At 36.9% G+C, this 23391-nt stretch overlaps 1 long non-coding RNA gene across 2 annotated transcripts in view; it reads right to left on the bottom strand.

Annotated features, from left to right (window-relative positions):
- The window catches only part of LOC117196290 (uncharacterized), a 71771-nt gene that overhangs the window by 8517 nt on the left and 39863 nt on the right, over positions 1–23391 (bottom strand). For both annotated transcript variants that reach the window (XR_007470641.1, XR_004476401.2), the window contains exons 2-4: positions 19325–19434; positions 2205–2305; positions 1575–1935 (exon numbers count right to left, since the gene is read on the bottom strand). This is a non-coding gene — a long non-coding RNA (uncharacterized LOC117196290). The remainder of the gene's footprint in view (positions 1–1574; positions 1936–2204; positions 2306–19324; positions 19435–23391) is intronic.

Raw genomic sequence — 23391 nt, 5'->3', positions numbered from 1 at the left:
CTTCCTCCTAAATGTACTATTATTTTATCTCCAGTAATTTATGTCAGCCTTTCCTCCAATTTCATCTAGGATTTAGCTATTCCCTAATTTTGCTAAAAATGAGATTGTGTAGTTTTGTTTTCTTTCTCCTCATTCCTTTTGGATGATTTCAAGGAATAGAATAGGGAAAATGCCAACTTCCACTTCCATCTTGCGACTGGAAGCCCAGTGTTATAACTTGCATTTCATCGATCACTCCATGTTACTAGGAATTTACCCAACATGCCATGAACTTTCTTATCTTTCTGTCTTTGCTCATGTATATAATTCTACATGAAATATTCTCAGCACCATTCCCCATAAATGCTTGTATCTAGCTGGTACCGATTCATCCACTAAAACTCAGCTTAGGTGCATCTCCTTCATGGCATTTCCCTGACAGCCTCCCCTTCTTTCCTTGACTAATTCCTAACATTAAGTGTGATGACTTAACTACTCTCTATGTAACCTATGCATTTTTGCAAGAGTGCATTTGCCTCATTGTATTGTCTGTTGTATTTTATTAACCTCCCAAACCATCCTAAGCTTCCTGAGGACAGTGAGTGTGTCTTAGGCATTTTTGTATCCTCAGGCTAAAAAAACATTAGGCCTTTGATAGGCAATCAATAAAGTTAGTTGAATGAATAAATGTATTATTTACAAAAAAACTCCTGAAAATATTGGTAACTGATGTGTGATCAGTAACATCACACTCCTGAACATAAATTCAACTAGAATTTAAAGTTTTTAGAAAGTTTGACAAATAATTGTTCATAACTATAAAAAGTAGCAATTCAGTTCAGGGAATATAGATTTGTGTGAATAAGATTACGAGTGGATCTATTTATTTCTTAGAGATCTCCATAGCAAGTCCATTTGCTGTTCAATGGAAATGTAATTTTTGTTGCTTCCAGTAACCCATGCTCCCCACCTGTGATCTGTCAGCAAGTAGTGCTATTTCTGTCTTTTGTATCCTCATCAGCAATAATTATTGCAATTGTATCTTAGCTGACAATTCTCATTCTGTAGTGTAAGAAAGAAATTCTATTATTCTTTCTGCAATAAATAAATAACTGGAAAATTCAGCTTTTTAGTAAAATTTTAAAGGTAAGTATACTTTCATACAATCTAGAATCATATATCTTAGTGTTAAGTTTAAGGGTACAGTGTTTTGCTTTTAGCCCCTTGGGAAATGTATCTCTGACATTTAGCAATATAAATCTGACATATATTTTCTTCAGTTGTGCATGAGCAAAACTGCACTGAATTTGGTTGTTTACTCTATAAACCTTTTGGAATTAAAAACAAGCACATAAAAAAGAGTATCATATGATTTTTTAAAAAAATTGTTTTTGCTTTGTTTTGAGGAAAAGGTAGTACTACATAGACTGCATACTATTCTTCATTTACTATAAAGAATAAATATAAAAGAACACATTTTATTGTTCAACCAAATAAAAGATATAATAAAACTAGTTAAATATATGTGTATTGATAGGAATAATAAAAATTATGTTGCATGATAATTAGTTATAAATAATAGGTTCTATGCTTACAGTTGCCATCTTTATTTAATTTTTGGCTGCGTTGGGTCTTCATTGCTGTGCGTGGGCTTTCTCTAGTTGCGGCGAGCAGGGGCTACTCTTCGTTGACGTGCGCGGGCTTCTCATTGCGGTGTCTTCTCTTGTTGCAGTTGCAGAACACGGACTATAGGCACACAGGCTTCAGTAGTTGTGGCCCACGGGCTCAGCAGTTGTAGCTTGTGGGCTCTAGAGTAGTTGTGGTGCATGGGCTTAGCTGCTCCGCAGCATGTGGCATCTTCCCGGACCAGGGCTTGAACCGTGTCCCCTGAATTGGCAGGTGGATTCTTAACCTCTGTGCCACCAGAGAAGCCCCAGTTGCCATCTTTATCTTTATCTGTGTGTGAAAAATAGAAGGTAAACATGTGTTTTATGTAATGTTTGACTAAGTGCATGGTGCTTAAACAGTTTACCAATATATATAGAGAGAATATTTTTTGATATTTTACTTGTAGAAGAGTGAGTTTTAAACAAAGAAAGCAGTTAAGACTTCTGTGACAAAAAATTGATACCTTTATCACACTGCTCCAATACTTCTATGTTATTTTTAAACAATTATCTGCTCTACCGTCCCTAATCCAGCCTTGATTAGATAAACCACTCTACCTTAAGCTGTTCAACTATCATTTCCGTATGGTGGTGTTTAGGGGGTCTTGGTCCATTTCTGAGAGAGATAGAGAGACAGTGGCAGATATCTCATCAAATTCCTAGGAGTGAAACAAATGGAAAACATTAGAAATGGAGTACTGCCATCAAGAATAAACAAAACCAACATGTTTATCATGAAACTCAAGCAATCACTCAAATCTTTAGTAGTGTATGCTTACAGAATTTTCATCAAGGTACAAAATAAAATCTAAGGAAACTATGAGCACTTTGGTAAAACACGTCAATCATAAAATTGCTACTAGGTTGATATCCTGCTTCATATGTATGTATTTCCTTGCTTGATCATGAGGAAATTTAATGATGATTAAGGGTTCAGTCTCTTTTTTTTTTTTTTTTGCGGTACGTGGGCCTCTCACTGTTGTGGCCTCTCCCGTTGCGGAGCACAGGCTCCTGACGCGCAGGCTCAGCTGCCATGGCTCACGGGGCCAGCCGCTCCGCGGCATGTGGGATCTTCCCGGACCGGGGCACGAACCCGTGTCCCCTGCATCGGCAGGCAGACTCTCAACCACTGCGCCACCAGGGAATCCAAGGGTTCAGTCTCTTGAGCAAACTGCTTAAACAGTTTTACCTTGGTTCCCTCATTTGTGAAACACGGAAAATTTGAGTATGACTTTATAGGGCTCTTATGATGATTAAAAGATATAATATGTCTAATATGTGTAGTGGCACAAAGTAAATGCTCAAGAAGGTGCTGTATTATTTTCCTATGGCTGCTGTAACAAATTACCACAAACTTAGTGGTGTAAAGGAACACAAATTTACTATCTTATAGTTTTGAAGGTCAGAAGTCCAAAATAGGTCTCACTGGGGTAAAATCAAGGTGTTGGTAGGACTGTGTTCTTTCTGGAAGCTTTGGGGAGAATCCATTGCCTTGCCTTTTCTAACTTCTGGAGGTTGTCCACTTTCCTTGGCTTACAATCCCTCATCACTTCAACTTCTACTGTGTTGTCATATTTCTCTCTCTGACTCTCCCTTTATTTTATAATGATTCTTGTGATTATGTTGGGCCCAACTGGATAATCTAGGCTAATTTTCTATTTCCAGATTATAAACTTAATCATACCTGAAAAATCCCCTTTGCCTTGTAAGGTAACATACTCACAAGTTCTGGAAATTAGGATGTGGCCTTTTTTGTAGGGGCCATTATTCAACCTACTACACGTACTGTGATTTTGGCAATAACTGCAGAGTTTGTCATTGTCTGGTTAATGAGTTTTTTATTCTCCTTAATCTTTACATAATTTTTGTCTGTGGAAAATAACTTTTAAGAAGAGATTTCAATATTATTCAGAAATAAATAACACATTTGCAAAATATATACTTGAAAATTTTAATGAAGCTTCTGGCTTGTTTTTTAAGGTCTTCTCTGGAGAAGCATACCGTTATACATTTAAGTAATGTGTAGTCTTCACCATGTCCCAAACACTATACCCAGCAGTTAATCACACAATACCTATGCAATTTACTGTATTTGCAAAATGAAAACATGCCCTTTACATAGTAGGTATGTTTAAGTAAATGTTTGTTGAATTAATTAATGAATTACAGAGCTGGTGTGATATGAACTTGACTATTCCTTTTAGTTCTGTTTCCCTGCTTGAATACCCCACTATAGTATAAATTACATAAGGTCATAGATTATTTTATATGCTCTGATAGTTTTATTTTATATGTCTGATAGTACTCATCATGCATCTACCTATAATATACATTCGATAAACACTTATAAATGAGTGAATTTAAGAGTGAACTTGATGGCAGGGGGAGATAAGAGGAGGTGGATTTGGATGACACTAAGTACTTACTTAGGGTCCCTTTTTGCCTTCTCTTACTCTTGCAGTGAAAATATCTCTTTAGGAGATGAAAAATTTCTGATGTCTTTCAAAATTATTTTCTTGGAAAATAATCTAAGTTACTAAAATCTGGAAATCATGTTTATTTTTTCCCATATTGATTATTATTTTCTATGAAAAAAATCGAGCAAGTACATTGATAGTCTTAAATAAATAGCTATTATTAAATCTCACAATATTAACAAATTTAGAGATAAACAATCTGTGACATTAACCGTTGAGAAAATCTCCTAGAGTTTTCTTCCTACTTCCTATCCCATGCCCCCAAATTCCAGTAAAATAGAAGGACTTTAGTGCTGTTGGGGAGGAAGAAAGGTTTCTCTACCCTTCCAGGTTCTTGGGGCTGGTCAAAGAATTAAATTAACATGAGATAGATTAACCAGAGAAAAATCAAACAAAATTTTAATAACATACACCCTTGGGTGAGACCCAGAAAAACTGAGTGACTTGTCAAAATGACTAAAACCCTCACCTTAAGTACTATCTTCAGCTAAAGACAAAAGAAGATGTTGGGGGTGGTGGCTTGGGACTTCAAAGGGGAGGAAGGCAATTCACATGGAGATGGAAAATCAAAAGTTTGGTAAACAAATGTTTGCTGGGCCGCACAGAGACAATAGGACACAGAGTCTCTGATCTCTAAGTTTTCCCCACAATACCTAGCCTATGTTCACTGCAGACATCTCTGGTAATAGCTCTATTCTTGTAATTAACCCTCTAAATTCTTTAGGCAGTTAGGGGAAAGGTCAAAGTTTCTTCCTGAGTTTTTTGGGCCTTGATTATTTTTAGCTAGAAATAATCTGAATGCTAAAGAGATATTTGGGGGTGGCAAGTTCTGCTCCCCTACAATACAAAGCAGTATTAAATTAAACTCTAGCTCACAAAGCAAATTTTCATTTTCTATTTTGTTCATCCTCAGTGATAGAAAGGGTAATGAGTGTGGTATATTATGATAAAATATCTCAACAAAACTTCACTTGTCTAATGAATGGGACATGAATGGGACCTGAAAACATTTGCCCTCTTCTGTACCTAAGTGAGTAGAACAAGTGACTACCTTGGAAACAAAATTTGAATCTATGATTTGTCTTAGAATTTAATTGAGAAAGCCAGAAATTTGAATTGCCACAAATTGTAACATTTAGAAAGCCAGGAATGTGAGATGACACGAATTTTAACTAAGAAAATCCTTGCAGCCTTGAAGAATTTAAAAACTTTTCCTCTTAGCTTTTAGAAATATTAAGTCAATTTAAAGATTCACAGTGTTCAAATCGTCCGCTATTTCAGAAGGTATCAGCCTTGACTTAGAAAATTGGGATTAAAGAGATGTGGAGAAGGAAGCAAATCTTTCAGAAAGTATGGTTGCTTAATTCATGAGATGTTTTCAAGTCATTGAAGAGAGAAGCAAAAAAACAAACTGAACTGAAAAAATAAAGCCTGATTGTGAATGTTATGTAAGTGAATGAAAAGTAAAACACTTTACCCATAGTGTGATTACAAATAATTCCATATTATAGGTACATCTTGTTTGTCATTTGCTGTTCCCAAAACTCACAGACAATTTTTACATTGGTATTTACTTACAAGTAAAAATAAAAATTTTCTATTGCATTTACTGCCTCTTCCAAAATTGCCTGCAGCCAATGTTAATTGCAAACGGGTTGATTTTTGATTCTTTAAGAACTCTTCATTGCTTCCTCAATAATACCCTCTTCTGTAGGCACTGGTAAGGGAACGTCATAAATTCTTTTGACTTCTACAGCTTGACCTTTCTTTTTTATTTAAAGACAGAATGTAGGCTTCATAAAAAGCAGACATTATAATCCTTGAAAGATTTGTGTGGGCATTATTTATGCCAACGAAAAAATATCGTAACTTTTATATAAATAAAACCAATGTTTTGTCTGAGAAAGTAGAACAGTAAGAACAGTGAGAAATAGTAGAACTATTTCTTCTAGAAATAAAATGTTGATTCTATATATATTTATCTTTGAATTAGAATTTCAGTTTCAAATAAGAGTTTTATTCTATATAGATATTCAAATTTTATCTTGAAATTATACATTAAAACACTTGAAAGTTGGGTTAGTATATTTAAGATTAAAGAACCCTGACTTATTTTATAAGGTTGTTGGTATGTCCTGGGGTAGGGGAGAAATATATAGAGTACAAAATAGGCTGCAATTTAAAAGAGATTGTGTATATTATCTGTTTGCAGTAGTAAGGTTTAGTCCTGTCCAATGCAAAGTAATTGAATACAATAGATGCACTTTAAAATCTTACCATTCTGACATTGGTTTTAAATTATAATCAGATTTGTTTTTTCTTAATACTCTATCTAGGCAGTGCTTGAATTATTAGAGGTAATATTTTGTCCATTAATGACTTTTTTTTTGTAACACATATTTACTTTTTTTTTTTTTTCCATATTTACTTTTTTTAAAAATTTTTTTATTTTTGCGGTACGTGGGCCTCTCACTGTTGTGGCCTCTCCCGTTGAGGAGCACAGGCTCCGGACGTGCAGGCTCAGCGGCCATGGCTCACGGGCCTAGCCACTCCGCGGCATGTGGGATCTTCCTGGACCGGGGCACGAACCCATGTCCCCTGCATCAGCAGGCGGACTCTCAACCACTGCACCACCAGGGAAGACCCCATATTTACTTTTAAAACATGAGAACCAAATTAAGAGAGCTGACACTAATGGACGATATTCCATTTCAAAAGTAAAAGTCTGGGCTTCCCTGGTGGCACAGTGGTTAGGAATCTGCCTGTCAATGCAGGGGACACAGGTTCGAACCCTGGGCCTGGAAGATCCCACATACCGCGGAGCAACTAAGCCTGTGCACCACAACTACTCTAGAGCCCATGAGCTACAACTACTGAGCCTGCGGGCCACAAGTACTGAAGCCCGCACACCTAGATCCTGTGCTCTGCAACAAGAGAAGCCACCACAATGAGAAGCCCGTGCACCACACCGCTTGCCGCAACTAGAGAAAGCCCGCACGCAGCAACAAAGACCCAACTCAGCCAAAAATAAATAAATTAATTAATTTTTTAAAAAAGTAAAAGTCAACAAGAATATTTTAGTTGATTATTTTACAAGTTAGTTCCTCGGTTTTGTATTTGATTTAGAAACACAGACATTTATTCCAGGGTAGTAAAAGTAATCATATAGCTGCTTTTCCTCTATATGACTTTTAACATTGTCATCAATCATAATAATAACAATGATAATCATATATTAATCTAAAACCTGTATTGTATACAAACCATTATTATAAATATTTATATGTGTTAATTCATTTAATCCTCGTTGCAACTCCATCAGGAAAAATATTATTAATATTTCTATTTTACAGATGAGGAATCTGAAGCCTGGAGAAATCAAATGACTTGTCCAAGGCTACTCAGTCAGTAAGTGGGAGAACTTCAGGTAGCCAATTACAGGAAGAGGGATTCTATTTGTTTCTGCTGAAAGAAGGAGTCCTGAAATAAAAAAGGAGCCAAAATAAAGAGATCTTTTTCAAACAGGTTTGGTACTTTCCCTATTAGAGATTCACATCACACATTACTTTTTAGAGGCTTTGAGAAATGATGTGATAAAGCTATTAAGCCAGTGTTTCTCATATTTATATGACCTCAGGACTTTCTATCTTCTGAAACAAAAAAAGACAACCTACATCACATACCATGGATTACGTATAGGGAAACACTATTAAAATATACTCTTTTAGAATGTGGTAACTAGGTGGTCTGTATTTCCACTGAGAATAAAATTAGACAAAATGGGAAAACTGGATTAACCTATTACACGAGATATAAATAAGAGATCTAAGTAAGAATTTACACACTAAATTTCCCAAAGGAAAATTAGAATCTTGTTTTAAAAATAGAACAGATAGTCATCAATAAAGTATTTATTTGAAGGGTTTGGGTTAAAATATCAGAACAAACTAACATGTCAAAGCATTATTCTCTAGGTAAAAGGCAGATGTATCAGCAATAAAAACAACATGAAATGCTCCGGAATAATTTGGAGTCAGGATAAAATCAGTAGTATGTGACTGGAATAAAAAAATTAGGATCCAAGGGAAGCACACATAGCAAACAAGAAACAAGCGACAAAGGAGTGGTTAACGCGTTTCCAAGTCAAAGCTAGAAAAGAGCAGAGATGGTTAAAGACGGCTAGTTTAACGGCAGAAACGTCAAAAGCAGTGTTACTTCGATGACTGAAGTCATCTTCAGCAGAAGATGAAGTTCAGGTTTATGACCTGAAGGGTGGTGATAGAAATCCTTAGCAGATTGAGGAGTGCCTGAGGATTGAAACACTCAACTGCATCTGCTGATGTCTTCTTTGTCATGAATTAACAATGAGTGTGCTTGAATCAATTGAGAATAAGGGAGACATGATGCCCCCTTTCTGCTTCGTGGTCTTCTAGTTAGAGGGATTAGTGTTAATAAGTTTTTAATTTTTTGGAAGAATGTTTGATCACAGATAAAATCTACACTATGACTATTTTTCTTGTATATTTTACTTTTTAAAAGTGCAACATTTTAAAACTTTCTTAGTTGAAATAATTTCAAATTTACAGGAAAGATATAAAAATAATATAAAGAAAATTAATTGCTCCAATACTCTCTATAGGGCACATTCAAATTTTGCCAATTATCCTAATGTTATCTTTTATAATAGATAGATAGATAGATAGATAGATAGATAGATAAGAGAATCTGGTCCAGGATCCAATGAAGGATTACATGTTGCTTTTAGCTGTCATGTCTCTTTATTACCCTCCATTCTGGAACTCATCCTCATTCTTTCTTTTTCTTTCATGACCCTTTTATTTTTTGAAGAATGCAGTCTAGTTAATCTGTAGAATGCCTTTCATGTCTGGATTTTGATTCAATTTTTCCTACTACTAGTGATAATAACTTTTATCACTTGTTTAAAGTTGTATCTGCGAAGTTTCTCCTTTGTAAACTTTCTGTTTTTCTCTTTGTAATTAATAAGTATTTTGAAAGGAGTTATTTTGAGATTATGTAAATATCTTGTTCTCAATAATTATTTACCCATTCATTTCAGCATTTATTGGAAGTTCTTACCTCAATATATATTTACTATCATGGTTGCCAAATTGTGATTTTCTAATTTCATCATTCTTTCTACATTCTAGTTGCATCCTTCTGGAAGTCATAGCTTTCTTGCCCCTCTCTTATTTATGTATTCATATGATATATGTATATGTGTATACACATACATGCTTATAGAGTTCTATTGATTTAAGGGGTTGATGATCATTGATATAATTATTTATTTTGATGCTCAATTTGCTACTTATTTGGCAAATGGGATGTTCCTCCCTCGAGGCTGGACCTTATTTTTGACATCTCCCCATCACTTTCGTTTTAGCCCTTCTGTACTTTCTGGCACAAGATCTTCCAGGTTCATATTGTTCTTTCATTTCACCAAGTAGCTCTCATTCTATATAGTGGAGAATTCTATTTAGAAGCTAGGATCTGAGCAGTAGGTTTGCTCACTGCCCCTGGGATGCAATTGCTTCTAGGCTTTCCCACCAGGCAGAGAAAATATGTCTATCTATCTATCTATCTTTCCATCCATCTATATTCACACATAAACATTTATATCTATTTCTACATCTACCTCTATATATTAAGTAGCATGCATTCATAGTGACAACTCCAACTACAATTCAATACCACAGGGCTGATTCTGACCTTTGGCTTTTCCATATTTGTAACTCCTTTTTCTGATAGTGAGAAATCTGGTTCCCATTATTCTCAATTTACTTACTTGTTCATTCTTCCTGTACGTAATCAAACTACTGACCCAGCTATGCCCTGCCCACTTCAACAGCCCCAATAATCTCCTTGGCTCTACCAGTGTCACTGGCCTCGGCTGCTTCAAGGGAAAAGAAGTGAAAGGAATCAACGAATATTTTTTAACTAATGGAAGGGGGAAGAGGAAAAAACTTTTTTTAAAAAAGGGAATTTTTAAAAATCAACTCTGTCCTCTTAAAATATTACTCATCATTGAATGAGTTAGGTTTTCTTAGACTGGTCACTTGTCAGAGGTTCCTTTGGGGGAAGAAGACAAGGTAGAGTTTTAAGCTAGCAAGTTTTCATAGTGCAAGGGCTTTCTCTTCTTCTGTCACAGAGTCATGCTGCTTCCTGCAAATATAACTTTTCTTTATGATTCTTTTTATAGCCCCACCTCTTCTTAGGAGGAAAGATATGCCAACTCAATCTAGCTAGTCCTTGCACCAAAGATCATAAACTAGGAATATTACTTATTGATTTCAGGATGACCCCCATTTTCAGGAAGTATATTTTTGCTGGTGCTTTTTGAGATCTATTTTCTCTGGGCCCCTGCTCTTGAGACTTCTCTCCAGGGATTCTTGTTTCCCCTGTCTTCTTCGTGATCTCAATGAACGTCATCTGCTTTTGGTAGTTTACATATAAAATGGAGTATGGAAGTTAAATATGTTTCCAAGTTCTCCAAAAAAGGTTGGGGAACTTATAAAAGCTTCTTCCTGTAGCCTGTGAATAATTCCCACAAGGAGGGGGAAACACTTTATGCAGTGATGCAGTTGTCACATGTTGGGTTCCCCAAGAAGACTCTGACATGAGGTTTAACATAAGGATGTTTATTAGGTTGTGCCTTGGGATCAATAGCTGCAGCAAGAAGAAGAAGGAAACAAGAATGGGCAGAGACTCAACTGCAGCCTCAGCTGACTCCATGGGGCAGCTCTGGACTTGCTCGAGTGGGGCTAAGGTGACCAGATATTTATATCCCAGCATCAATCAGTTGTCAGTATAGGGCTCTAGAAGGGGCATGGTGACAGGCAAGCCAAGGCTTCCTGCAGGGCCTGACAGCTGAAGGCTAACTGAAGACCGCACTTCCCACAGCTGAGGCAAGTCTTTCCTTGAAAATGGATCTCCTCACAGTGTCCTGGTGGATGTATTCTGTCCTGGTGGATGGCACTCTTCTGGACACTAGTCTTCATCTGATTTCAAAGCTGTTCATGACAGCTTTGACAATGTAAAGCTTGTCATTTACATGACAATGTAAAGAATCACTGTCTTACTGGGAATATTTATTATGTCTATACCTTGACTGCTTTTATCTAGAAAACTTTGAGCTGAAGTAAATTTCTGAAACTACTTGCTAAAGATAAGTACTCTGTTTTTACAGTTGGCAAATTTCCTTTAGTTGTATGTGAGGATTATGAGTACTGAAAACCACCTATAACTTTATTACATTACTAAAAGTGAATATCCACCAAGTGTGGTTTGGTTACACAGGTATTTCTGAAACATTTGGAGGTTTTATTCAGAGGCTTTAAGCCATTTGTCCCAGTTCCTGAGAAAGTACTGCTTAGAACCAAGAGGGGGCAGCAGAGGGCTACCAGAGCAGTGCCCTAGAGGTAGAGGACACGGTGAGGATTCTGGCTTGGTCTTGGAGATACAGATAAATAGATTCATCTACTTACGCTAAATACAGAAGGTGATGTTTGTATACTGGGTGAATCACCAGTTTTTCACTGGTAGTACTTATGGGATTAAAAACTCTGAAAAGAGGAAAAGAAAGTAGAATCCAAGTTTTAGGGAAGCCATGAGCTTCTTTTGGATCTATGACCTAGGGTGATTTCTGGACTCTAAATCTGCATTACCATTGAGTACCTAGGAAACAATATGGGACCAAAGACAGGCTCAGTAATTTTTCCAGAATTATATTTTGTTTCCACTAATTCCTGGACCAGAATAAGGAATATCAGAGATATTATTCCAAACAAAAATTTCCCCCAAAGACCAGCTTTTTCTTTTATAAATCAAACTACCTTTTTATTCAGTTTCCACTTTATTATTTTCATTGCTCTAACATTTTATGTTTTATTTTCGTTAAAGTGCTTGTTCTTTTAAATTATTTTTCCCTATTAAATAATTAAGTATAAGAGGTTATGCATTTGCCTCCATATAACTTTGCCATGTCTTCTACATTTTAATAGAACGAGTTCTTATTTTTAAAAATGTTCTCAATATTCTTTACCGGTAGCTTTGGTTTTCTTTTAACCGAACAATTATTTAGGACATGTTTTTTCCATTCTCCACAATGATGAGCCTTTTTGTTTAAACTGTTGTCATTAAATTACAGCTCTGTTACTGATACATTGTAGTCAGAGAATATGGCTTTTACCATTTCTACCCAGGTTTAGTTGAGGTTTTGTGTCCTAGTAGTTGATTAGTTTTTGTTTCATGCATTCTTGAAAAGGATAATTTCCTATGATATCTGTCTATCTAAACTCAACGTCATTTATGAGGTTATCCAAACTTTCTGCATTAAAAAAAAAATCCTTTTGAGCTGTCAAAGTATGAGAAGTATTAAAATCCTCTATGGAAAGTTATGGGGGTGGTTCTCAATTCTTTCTAATAGATTTTATTATATATACACATGTATCTAATAAATGATGCTCTGTGTTTCAACACATAAATGTTCATTGTTCTATAACTTTGATATTGCTAGTTCCTCATAAATAGAACCTTCTGCCTGAGGTTCTACTTTGTCTTTTTCCATGAGATTGAGAGCTCCAAGGAGTTTTCTAAAATGTTTTTCTGCTTGATTAGTATACAAAATTCATAGGCTTGTCCTTTTTCTGAGCTTCAGGTTTATATTTTCTTTCCCTTGTCCTTCAGAATCTTTTCCTAGGTCTTAAATTTCCTTAATCATCTTTACATAAGGGGTGGTCTAGCTAGTCCAATATTTGCAGATTTGACTTTGACCTTCCTCTCTGTAGATTTAGGTATATATAATTCTCTTCTTGGGTCCATGGCCAAATTGAAGGTTGTTCCCACTAATCCTGTTGCAGTCATTTGTGTACTGTGGCACTGCTGGGAAGAAATGAGATCTTTCTCATCTTCACCACTTACCTTATTGCTTGCTTTAAGTTTTTAACTATTTTCTTAAATTGTCCTTAAGAGTCATGAGGTATTTCTATTTTTAGTTTTTTGTAAGGAACCCCCATACTGTTCTCCATAGTGGCTGTATCAATTTACATTCCCACCAACAGTGCAAGAGGGTTCTCTTTTCTCCACACCCTCTCCAGCATTTGTTGTTTGTAGATTTTCTGATGATGCTCATTCCAACTGGTGTGAGGTGATACCTCACTGTAGTTTTGATTTGCATTTCTCTACTAATTAGTGATGTTGAGCAGCTTTTCATGTGCTTCTTGGCCATCTGTATGTCTTCTTTGGAGAAATGTCTATTTAGGTCTTCTGTCCATTTTTTGATTGGGTTGTTTGTTTTTTTTTAAATAGAATTACCATATGACCCAGCAATCCCACTACTGGGCATATACCCAGAGGAAACCATAATTCAAAAAGACACATGCACCCCAATGTTCATTGCAGCACTATTTACAATAGCCAGGTCACGGAAGCAACCTAAATTTGTCCATCAACAGACGAATGGATAAAGAAGATGTATGTACATATATACAATGGAATATTACTCAGCCATAAAAAGGAACAAAATTGGGTAATTTGTAGAGACGTGGATGGATCTAGAGACTGTCATACAGACTGAAGTAAGTCAGAAAGAGAAAAACAAATATCATATATTAACGCATATATGTGGAACCTAGAAAAATGGTACAGATGAACTGGTTTGCAGGGCAGAAATAGAGACACAGATGTAGAGAACAAATGTATGGACACCAAGGGAGGAAAGTGGTGAGGGGGGAGGAGGTGGTGGGATGAATTGGGAGATTGGGATTGACATGTATACATTAATATGCATGAAATAGGTAACTAATAAGAACCTGCTGTATAAAAGATAAATAAAATTCAAAAAAAAGTCATGAGGTATATGCTTATGTTAATAGAGATGAAATTTAAAAAAATCTATTAGTAATTCAAAATCAATTACTAAATCCAATTTCATAGAGGCCTTGAGTTTTCTTTTCTTTCTTTCTTTTTTTTTTTCTTTTGGCTGCACAATACAGCTTGTAGGATCTTAGTTCTCTGACCAGGGATTGAACCCAGGCCACGGCAGTGAGAGTGCCGAGTCCTAACCACTAGACCGCCAGGAAATTCCCCCCTTGAGTTTTCTTGTTTGAGAATTTGGTTTAATAATTCACACTAAATCCAAGCACCAAAAATTCAGAAACCTTAAATGTAATGCTATAGGATTAAGAAAACATTCATGTATCTTAGGAATATTGATTAAGAAAAGCCTGCTTGCTATTTAGAACTTTGCTACCTTTGTGACCTTAATCAAGCCATAGAACTTCTCTGGACTTCTATTTACCCCGTTCCAAAAATAGGGAACAGGCTAGTGGTACCATATGGTACCTCCTTCCAGTAGGTATTTGGAAATATCTAGGTTTGTTTGTCACAGTAACTGAAGAGTGCTACAGGGCAGGGGCCAGAATGTTAGTTATCCTTTAATTCATGGGACGCTGTTGTACTATAGAGAATTGTTCTGACTGAAATGTCAATGACACATCCCTTGGGAAACATCAGCAGATGATCACTAAGCTTCTTTGATGTCTTTCGGTTCCTGTGGTCCCTGAACATGTGTTGAAAAGTAATGATCAAAATAAAAATTGCCTCTAGAAGAAATCTCATTTCTTTTTTCATATCAGAAAAATACTTAATATAGAAGATAATAATGTTAATATTTTAAGTTGTTTTTCAATGTCCTAAGCTTCTTGTATGACTGATTGATAATTGCTGGCAACATTTATTGAAAATACCTACATGAAAAGCTCATTATCCACACATTAAGTTTAAAAAAAAAAACTTAAGAAAATTTTAGAATAGATTTACCATAAAGATAGTACAGGAAGTTCACATATAACCTGCACCCAGTTTCCAAAGTTTTTTGAATACTTTCAGTGAGAGTACTGGTGGTGATAGTGGGTAAATGGGATGGAAGAATACAACTAAGAGAATAGGACTTAGCCTTGCACCACAGAAATAAGACTACACATAACCAATCCTTTCAACTATGCTTCTACAGATAAATCAGTTTTATGATGCGTTTATTGAGACAGAGGCCAGATTGGCCCATGGTAGGGAAAGCTCTTTCCTTAATAACCTTTTCAGTATTGAAGTCATTGGCTCCTCAACGAGATTAGGAATAATGGAAGAAAATTCTCAGCAGGCTTTGAGTTCCTAGGTAGCAGAGGCTATGTCATGTTCATTTTTTATATTCAGTATCTAGCACATACTAGGTGCTCAATAAATATTAATAAAACTAAATTGTAATGCTGAGGAAGAGAACAGAAGATTGTCCCACTATTTCAACCTTTTTCTATAGATAAATTTTCATTTGCAGTACATTTATACAGTTAGTACAGGAAATAATTTTCTTTGAGTCTTTTCACACATTGCTAGTTATAAACCTTTACACTGTGTAGCTGAGAGTTCACACAAAACATGCTGCCTGAGATTGTCTCTAGAATTGTTCCGATTGCTACAGAGAATAGAGAACTTACCTCTTGTTGCATGCATGGAATCCTAGTTTATTTCTATAAAATAAGTAGATATTGCATTCTCTTAGATGCAGGGAAATTCATTTTGCTATATGTGCCCAATGCATTTTCTTGGTATGCTAAATATGGTAATTTCCAGGTTTTTTGGAGATGAACTCTGCAGCTCATGAATTATGTAGATCCTGGTTTCTTTTCTCTCAAAGGTCACTCTTCAGTAATTTTTCATAACTAACTACATATCTACCTTGAAAGAGTCAGACAAGGGTAGTGAGTTTCTGAAATTTTCATGTAGCAATCCTTATAAAGATGTAAAAGTCACAGAGGAAGTAAAAATTATGCCTCACGAGAGGCTTATATATTACTTTTAAATTTATTCAAATGTTATCACTATTATGGATAGTTGGTATTTGATGTTAATAATTTATACAAATGTTTCTATTTCTTTTTTGGGCCTCTCACTGTTGTGGCCTCTCCCGTTGTGGAGCACAGGCTCCGGATGCACAGGCTCAGCGGCCATGGCTCATGGGCCCAGCCGCTCTGTGGCATGTGGGATCTTCCCGGACCAGGGCACGAACCCGCGTCCCCTGCATCGGCAGGCGGACTCTCAACCACTGCGCAACCAGGGAAGCCCCAAATGTTTCTATTTCTTAAAACCCAATTCCAAGTGGCTTGAGGAAATAAAGAAATGTACTTTGTATTTCAGAGTGACTGAATCCAGGGATTTAAATAAGCTCTTCAGGATTTTCTTTTTCCTTCACTTATCTCTTTTCTTTTATTCTTGTAGCTTAATTCTATTCTACTACCACAAGCTTCCTTCATGAAGGATACATGTCATTCCATTTAGTACCCCAAAAGAGAGGACTTGTTTATTTAGGGGTATTACAGGGCAGACTGAATACCTAGCTTTAGTTCTGCCCATTCCTCTGCTACTTCCTGTGGCCAGTGCAGTGGACAATCATGGCTGTCAGGCCTGGGTCACGTAACCATCTCTTGGTTCATGAAGCTGTTCCAGGCTAGGGTCAAGGAAGGACAATCACCCAAAGGAAGTGAGGACTCCACTACCAAACAAATTTAGGAGAGACAAAAAGATTATGGGAAGATCAAAAAACAAAACGAAACAAAACTCAAAGAGATTTCTATTATATTTAGCCAAACATATGCAACTACATTATATCAATAGTTTCTGGTAATGATAATGAGTTGATTCCAACGTCTTTAATGGCAGTTCCCAAAATATTTTCTAGAAGTTAAAACAGACAACTATCCACATTCTTTGGAAAGATGCTAACAAAGGATATATTCATAAACGGTTTTTTCAATTCCCGATTCAGTGGGCTGGGCATACATTTATTACATTTGGTGGTAGACTGCAGTAATGAGTAATGAGTCTTCTTTCTGAGGTCAATGGTTGTCAAGTCTTTTGATCTTCATGATTATGGTTTTAATAACCTTTAATAATCTGGGTTCTTCCTTATTTTAGAATCTTTACCATCAATTAAATGCATTTTCCTTTTGATAAAATAATTCATTTTAGTATAAAGTTCACGTTGTTTTAGGGAGTATGGGCCTTGACAACCTGGAATAAATATGAACTTAATGAAGCACCGCTTTTTTTACTATATAGTTCAAGTAGCATCCATGCCATTAAGGTATCAGTGTCCAGCCACTGAGTGCAGGGGCTCAAATAGCATTACCCTTCATTTAAGATTCCTTGAAAGCTGATGCCAGTCTCTCTTAATGCACTTTTTTGTCTAATTTTAGCATGTTTGTTAGAGACACCTGGGTGCTCAGAGACAGTTACTTCCCATAGCTTGAAAAATGATTTAGCACATTTTCACAGGCTGTGCTACATTTTCTGGCTTGAAATTATCATTAAAATTTTTTTTGACCAGTTATATAACATCTTTCATATTTCTCTCGTATTTTGGTATAGCCATAATTGTATATTTTATTCACTGAAGGACAAACATTTTACAGCACATTAGTGAATAAAATGTCTTGGTTTAAAAATATATAAAGATTTGCATTGCAGACACTTTTCAGGACATATCCTAACCTCTTTAAAATTGTGGTGGTATCTTAACATACCAGCATCTCAAGATTATATTTTTAGTTCAAGTAATACAAAACACATTTTTTGTGTGCATTTTTGAGATATAAGGAAGCATTAATGCCTTAGAATAACCAGATTAGGGTCTTCTAGAAATATTCCTTTTTTGGGGATCTGTGACTTCCCTGTCCTCTTATGTTTCTCCTACCACTTTTCTTAGTGGAGTTCTCTTTTTCTGCTCATTCTTTAAATGTTCTCAGGTTTCTTTCTTTGTCCTCTTCTCACTCTGTATCATAGATCATATATCAAACCAGTGACCCCATAGACCAAATCTGCCTACAGATAGTGAATAACAATAATAATGCTGATAGTGATAATGAAAATAATAATAATTTGGCCCTTGCAAAATTTTGAAATAATTATATTAAATATTTTAAAATTGGGGACTACCCATTAAATATGTTTTCAGCTTTTCCTGAAAACACTGGACCATTTGGACAACCTAAGCTAGTATTTCTACCTGGCAATAGTTAGCTAGAGCTGCCCATTTGGATAGGATATGTACTGTAATCTCTTCCACTTACTACTCTCTTTGCTATCCTTCACACATTGACCTTAAGCCTCAGTTATTGCTTACCTCAGTTATTGATTTTCTTATAATAGAGAAGTATTTCTTGATATCCATGTTTCTATAAAAAATTGAAAAGTGAAAGACCAAGAGAGCTTTGTTTTTAAGGAAAATTGGAAGAATGCAAATATTAATGTGCAAATGGCAAGTTTATCCTCTTGTCCCTGAAAGATTTCATTTACTTCCATAAGATTTCAGCTACCATTTTCAATTAATGTTTCTAAATATATCTCTCCCATTCAGTTATTTTCCCTCACCTTCTGACCCATATATCCAACTGCTTGCTCAGCATCTGTGCTTGGGTGTCTCATAGACATTTCAAGCATCACATGTCTGATGTGAATCATCAACTTATTCATCAGACTTGTTCTTCCACCTGTGATCTCCCTTGTGGCAGCTTGTATTATTGTTTCTAATTATTCATTCTCTTCCTCCCTGTAACTGGATTGTATATCTCAGCCACTGCCCTGTGCTGACAGTGTTTTCCTTGGGAGGAGCATACTTTCCCACACCACAGACACCGAGCTCTGCCATGGGCATATTTTGGCCAAGGAAATGTGAGCAGAAGTCACAGTACACTCACCAGAGCAGAAACTTTTATATAAACCAGAGCTGGTTTCACCAGCTCTCTTACTCTCTACATTGAGAAGATCAAACCACAGATGAGTGTTCTCCTTCTACCTGGGTCCTGGAGTGCAAGTACGGAACAACTGAATAAAAGACTTTTAAAAATGTATAACTGTAGGGAAGGCCTTAAAGTCCAGAAACAATAAGAAATTATGAGTCTCTCTCCCGGTCAGTGCTGAAGTCAGCATTTGCACTGAGGGCATCTGTTGATCCCTGGCAATTTAAAGTTTTATTTTAATGGGTAGATTGTCAGGGTCAGGAACACTTGGGCTCCTATGCAACGTGAGAGATTGGAGCAAGACACAGAGGCAAATCCAGGAATTCCAAAGGGAACACGTTAAGGGGGTGAACTATCTTAGCCAGGAGATGGTGATTATTAAGAGGCTTACCTTTCTTGGCCTTTGTGCTGGATAAAAGGGAAAAAAGAAAATTCTTTCCTTGAGAATTCTCAACAAGCCTTCTTTCTGGTTTGGAGCCAGAATTCCTATGCCCCATATGCCTGGGAAAAACAGAAGCCACAAATTTATGTGAAAATGGTCCTGGGCTGGTATACAAAAGTTCTTGGCATTTCAGCAGACTCAAATGTCCTATAGTAGAAAGTGTAAATCTCAAAGAGCACAAACATAACTGCTTGGGGCTGGGGAGCAAACCTGTGCCTGTCTTTCTGGAGGATATAGTATAAATATAGAGCTTTTTTTTTTCCAGTCATTTGTTCTTCACATCATCCAGGCAATTCTATTCATCCTCACCTTCAGGCTTCAGATCGGCCTCTCTGGGGACTGCTTTTGATTTAACATGATCCCACAGGAGATCTCAGGATGAATCAGAGTTGGCTTTCAGTTCCCTCTCCCTCTTGCACATCCATCTTTCGTAATTCTGATCACTGATGCTCAATCACTCGGCCAAGTTCTTGCCTTCAACTTCCAACTCTCTTTGTGCCTTCTGCTAAGATCAACTCTTGGATGATGAATAAGTTCTCTTTTTCCTTTTTAATATTTAATAGGTAACTGTTCCTGTAAGCTTTGCCTGAATTCCCAATTCTGATTACTCTGCTGCAGACCTCAGGCTTGGCCTCCTTCACGTTGGTACGCTGCATCCAGTTTTCCTGTGTCCCGGACCCCTCTATTAGTGGGGAGGCCAGAGGCTAGTCCAGCTGCTGTGTGTCCTATTTTGCAGCTATACCACTGTTCATTCAGACTTAGCTTGTAGCAAGAGCCAGGCTGATGGAAACTGAGGGGATATGGAAAATTTAGAATCAAATAGGACAGGACAAGATCAGAAAGCAGAAGAGGTTCCACCAAATGAGGCAATACTGAAACAAGTATTGAGAATGGGAGTATCCAAGGAATGAAGTTAGGGAGAAGAGACAGGGAACAGTGGAAAGGTGAGCGATCCCTGTTGAATATTGGAGCAGGGGAGATTCTTTCCTGGTCTGTCCTTTAAGTTCCTTCAGGGACATTTGGAAGATATGCCGTTTAGATCTGGGGTGAGCAGACAGCTGATTCTAATTTCCATTCTAGCTTACTCTGTGCTGATAACCTTACTCCCACCCATGGGCCAGAAAGATAGAGGTACCCTGGTCACATAAGGATCATCTGAATGTTTATTTAGTGGATTCTGTCTTAGAATCTCAGAAGTTTTAGAGATAGAAAGGTTTTTAGGAATATTCTAATAACTCAAGGATTTTGCTTTTTGTTTTCAGGGGTGACTTTTTATTGATACATACAATAATGGTTGTCCTTTTAAAAAATTATTATTTATTTATTTACTTTTGGCTGCGTTGGGTCTTAGTTGCTGCGTGTGGACTTTCTCTAGTTGTGGTGAGCGGGGGCTACTCTTCGCTGCGGTGCACGGGCTTGTCATTGCAGTGGCTTCTCTTGTTGCAGAGCACGAACCCTAGAGCTCACAGTCTTCATTAGTTGTGGCGCACAGGCTTTGTTGCTCTGCGGCATGTGGGATCTTCCCGGACCAGAGATCGAATCCATGTCCCTTGCATTGGCAGGCAGATTCTTAACCACTGCGTCCCCAGGGAATAACCAGTCATTATTGATACAAGTGTACAACTCTTGGATTTTTATCAAGTGTACCCATCCTAACAACCACCTAAATCAAGTTATAGATTTCCAGTACCCATGAAACTTCCCTCATGCTCAGTACCAGACATTATTCAACTCCCAAAGTAACCATTATTTTGACTTCCATTAAAGAATTTTTAAAATGTTTTTCTTTCTAGCACCTCTAGGAAATGTCTAAATAGTAGACAAATATTCACTAAGCACTTATTATGCACTAAAAAATGTGAAAATTGTCTCCCAGATAATCAGTGTCTGATCTTTTCTCTTGCACAAAAAGATGGTCTAGGGCTCTAGCCTGGAAGGGAGTTTTGAGATCTGGGCCTGGATGTTGGAATGGAGCCTGCCAGAAAAGGCAGTGTCCATGACAGAACTTGGGTGGGGATTTCCATCCCTCTCCCAATAAAAAATTTTAAAATTATCTGAATAGATCAGTAGCTTCAAAAGGATCAAGCAGAGAGCTGAATATATAACACTGAGAGCTGAATATATAATATATCACAGAGCAGAGGCTGGCATCCAGGACAGCAGGGGGTTATTGGGGTTAAGATGTGTGGCTAAGAGGTAGAGCCTGGAGAGACTGCCCTGGGAGCCCATGTATAGAGTCAAGGGGTTTCATCTATGGGTGATGAAGGCCCAAGAACAGGGTTCTTCTCTTAAAGGTTAATTTCTCGGGCTTCCCTGGTGGTGCAGTGGTTGAGAGTCCGCCTGCCGATGTAGGGGACACGGGTTCGTGCCCCGGTCCGCGAAGATCCCACATGCCGCGGAGCGGCTGGGCCCGTGAGCCATGGCCGCTGAGCCTGCGCGTCCGGAGCCTGTGCTCCGCAATGGGAGAGGCCGCAACAGTGAGAGGCCCGCGTACCGCAAAAAAAAAAAAAAAAAAAAAAAAAAGGTTAATTTCTCTTTAATGGAAGCCTCCCAATTAACAGTATAAATATGGGGTGACTTGGTGAGCTGAGGCAGTGCAGGTCTTTAGCTGCCAAAAACTGTGAACAGCTTCCTCTTCTGGAGGTCAGTTTTTTGGGTGGTAAAGGTAGAAAAGCAGGGGAACAAAACTGCCAGTAATATCTGATGTACCCCAGTACCTCACACTTCAGAGCTGTGGGTAACACAAAGTTCCCTTGGATACAATACATCCTAAAACCTATACCCTGAGATGTGTCTTATCACTGGATCGCTGGCCACACTTCTATCCTCAGAAGGATGCACAACTTTTCAAAAACACTGAGGGTGTTTACAATAACCTTCCTGCCTCATAGCAAAAGAATTATGAATAACTTTATGTTTTAAAACGCTCTAAATGAAATATTAGGTAGCTATTTCACTGTTTACTACAGTTTGAAAATAGCATGGAAACTGTTTGTGTTATCATGTCTAACTTTACAAACAAATTATGCAGACACCAGGCTTATAACTATATTAAAATGGCCACAAATAGGAAAAAAGTAAAGGGGGGGTAGTATTTTAAAATATAATTTCTGGTGTTTTTAGATGAACAAGCAGTGATTCATTTGTTGTTGTTGTTTTTACCTTTACTGTGTTCTCCAAGTATTCTTTAATGGACAGATGTATTTTTTTAAAGTGCCAGTAGAATAATGTATTAAGTGCTAAATATATGCAAAATCAGAACTTAGGTACAGTAGGAATAAAAAGATGAATAAGAGAAGGGGTCTTTCTTAAAGAGTTGTATTGTAGCAGGGGAGATAAGACTTACACACAAACACAATACATAGTAGGACATAGCAAATGTATCAGGAGGGCTCAGAATAAGTGCTGTACAAATGCAGGGAAAGACAGGACTATGACTACTGTCTTGAGTCATTTTTTATTTACTTTTGATGCATGCAGGTTGGCTTTAGATCAGTGAATAACAAAGCTAAATCCATAAAATAGATCTCTGTGTACCATTAGAATATTTTATTTACCATTCATACGCTAGAACCTTGCTGCTAGTAGTTTATTGAATCTTTTTCTCCCAGATTTGGAAATGTGTTCTAAAGGAAGAATAAAGGTAATTTAATTTCAGCAGACCTGTTTTGACATACTCTAATTAATTGGAAACACACCTGGGAATTACAGTAGCTTAAAGACAACTCTCAACTCATTTTCTGGTCTAAAAATAAATTCACAGTGAGTTTTAAATATGAAAATAACCTTTTATGAGGTTTTTATGGTGAGGACTTTAAAAGCTTCTATAATTTACACAATGGTTTATAGATGTTCAAAGGCTGAACTCTTGACTTCCCGAGTAGCTCTGAAGCATTAAAAAAAGAAATCTCTTAGCAAATGTAAAATCTCATCCTACTCTTTTCAGAATGGTCATCTAACAATAAGATGGAAAACCATACATAGAGAACAATAGGACGAAAGGACATCAAATATTG

This window comes from Orcinus orca, chromosome 12 (genome assembly GCF_937001465.1).
Source record: "Orcinus orca chromosome 12, mOrcOrc1.1, whole genome shotgun sequence".
NCBI classification, from domain to species: domain Eukaryota; kingdom Metazoa; phylum Chordata; class Mammalia; order Artiodactyla; family Delphinidae; genus Orcinus; species Orcinus orca.
The sequence above is the reverse complement of the archived record's forward strand: the minus strand, read 5'-3'. Positions and strand labels throughout refer to the sequence as shown.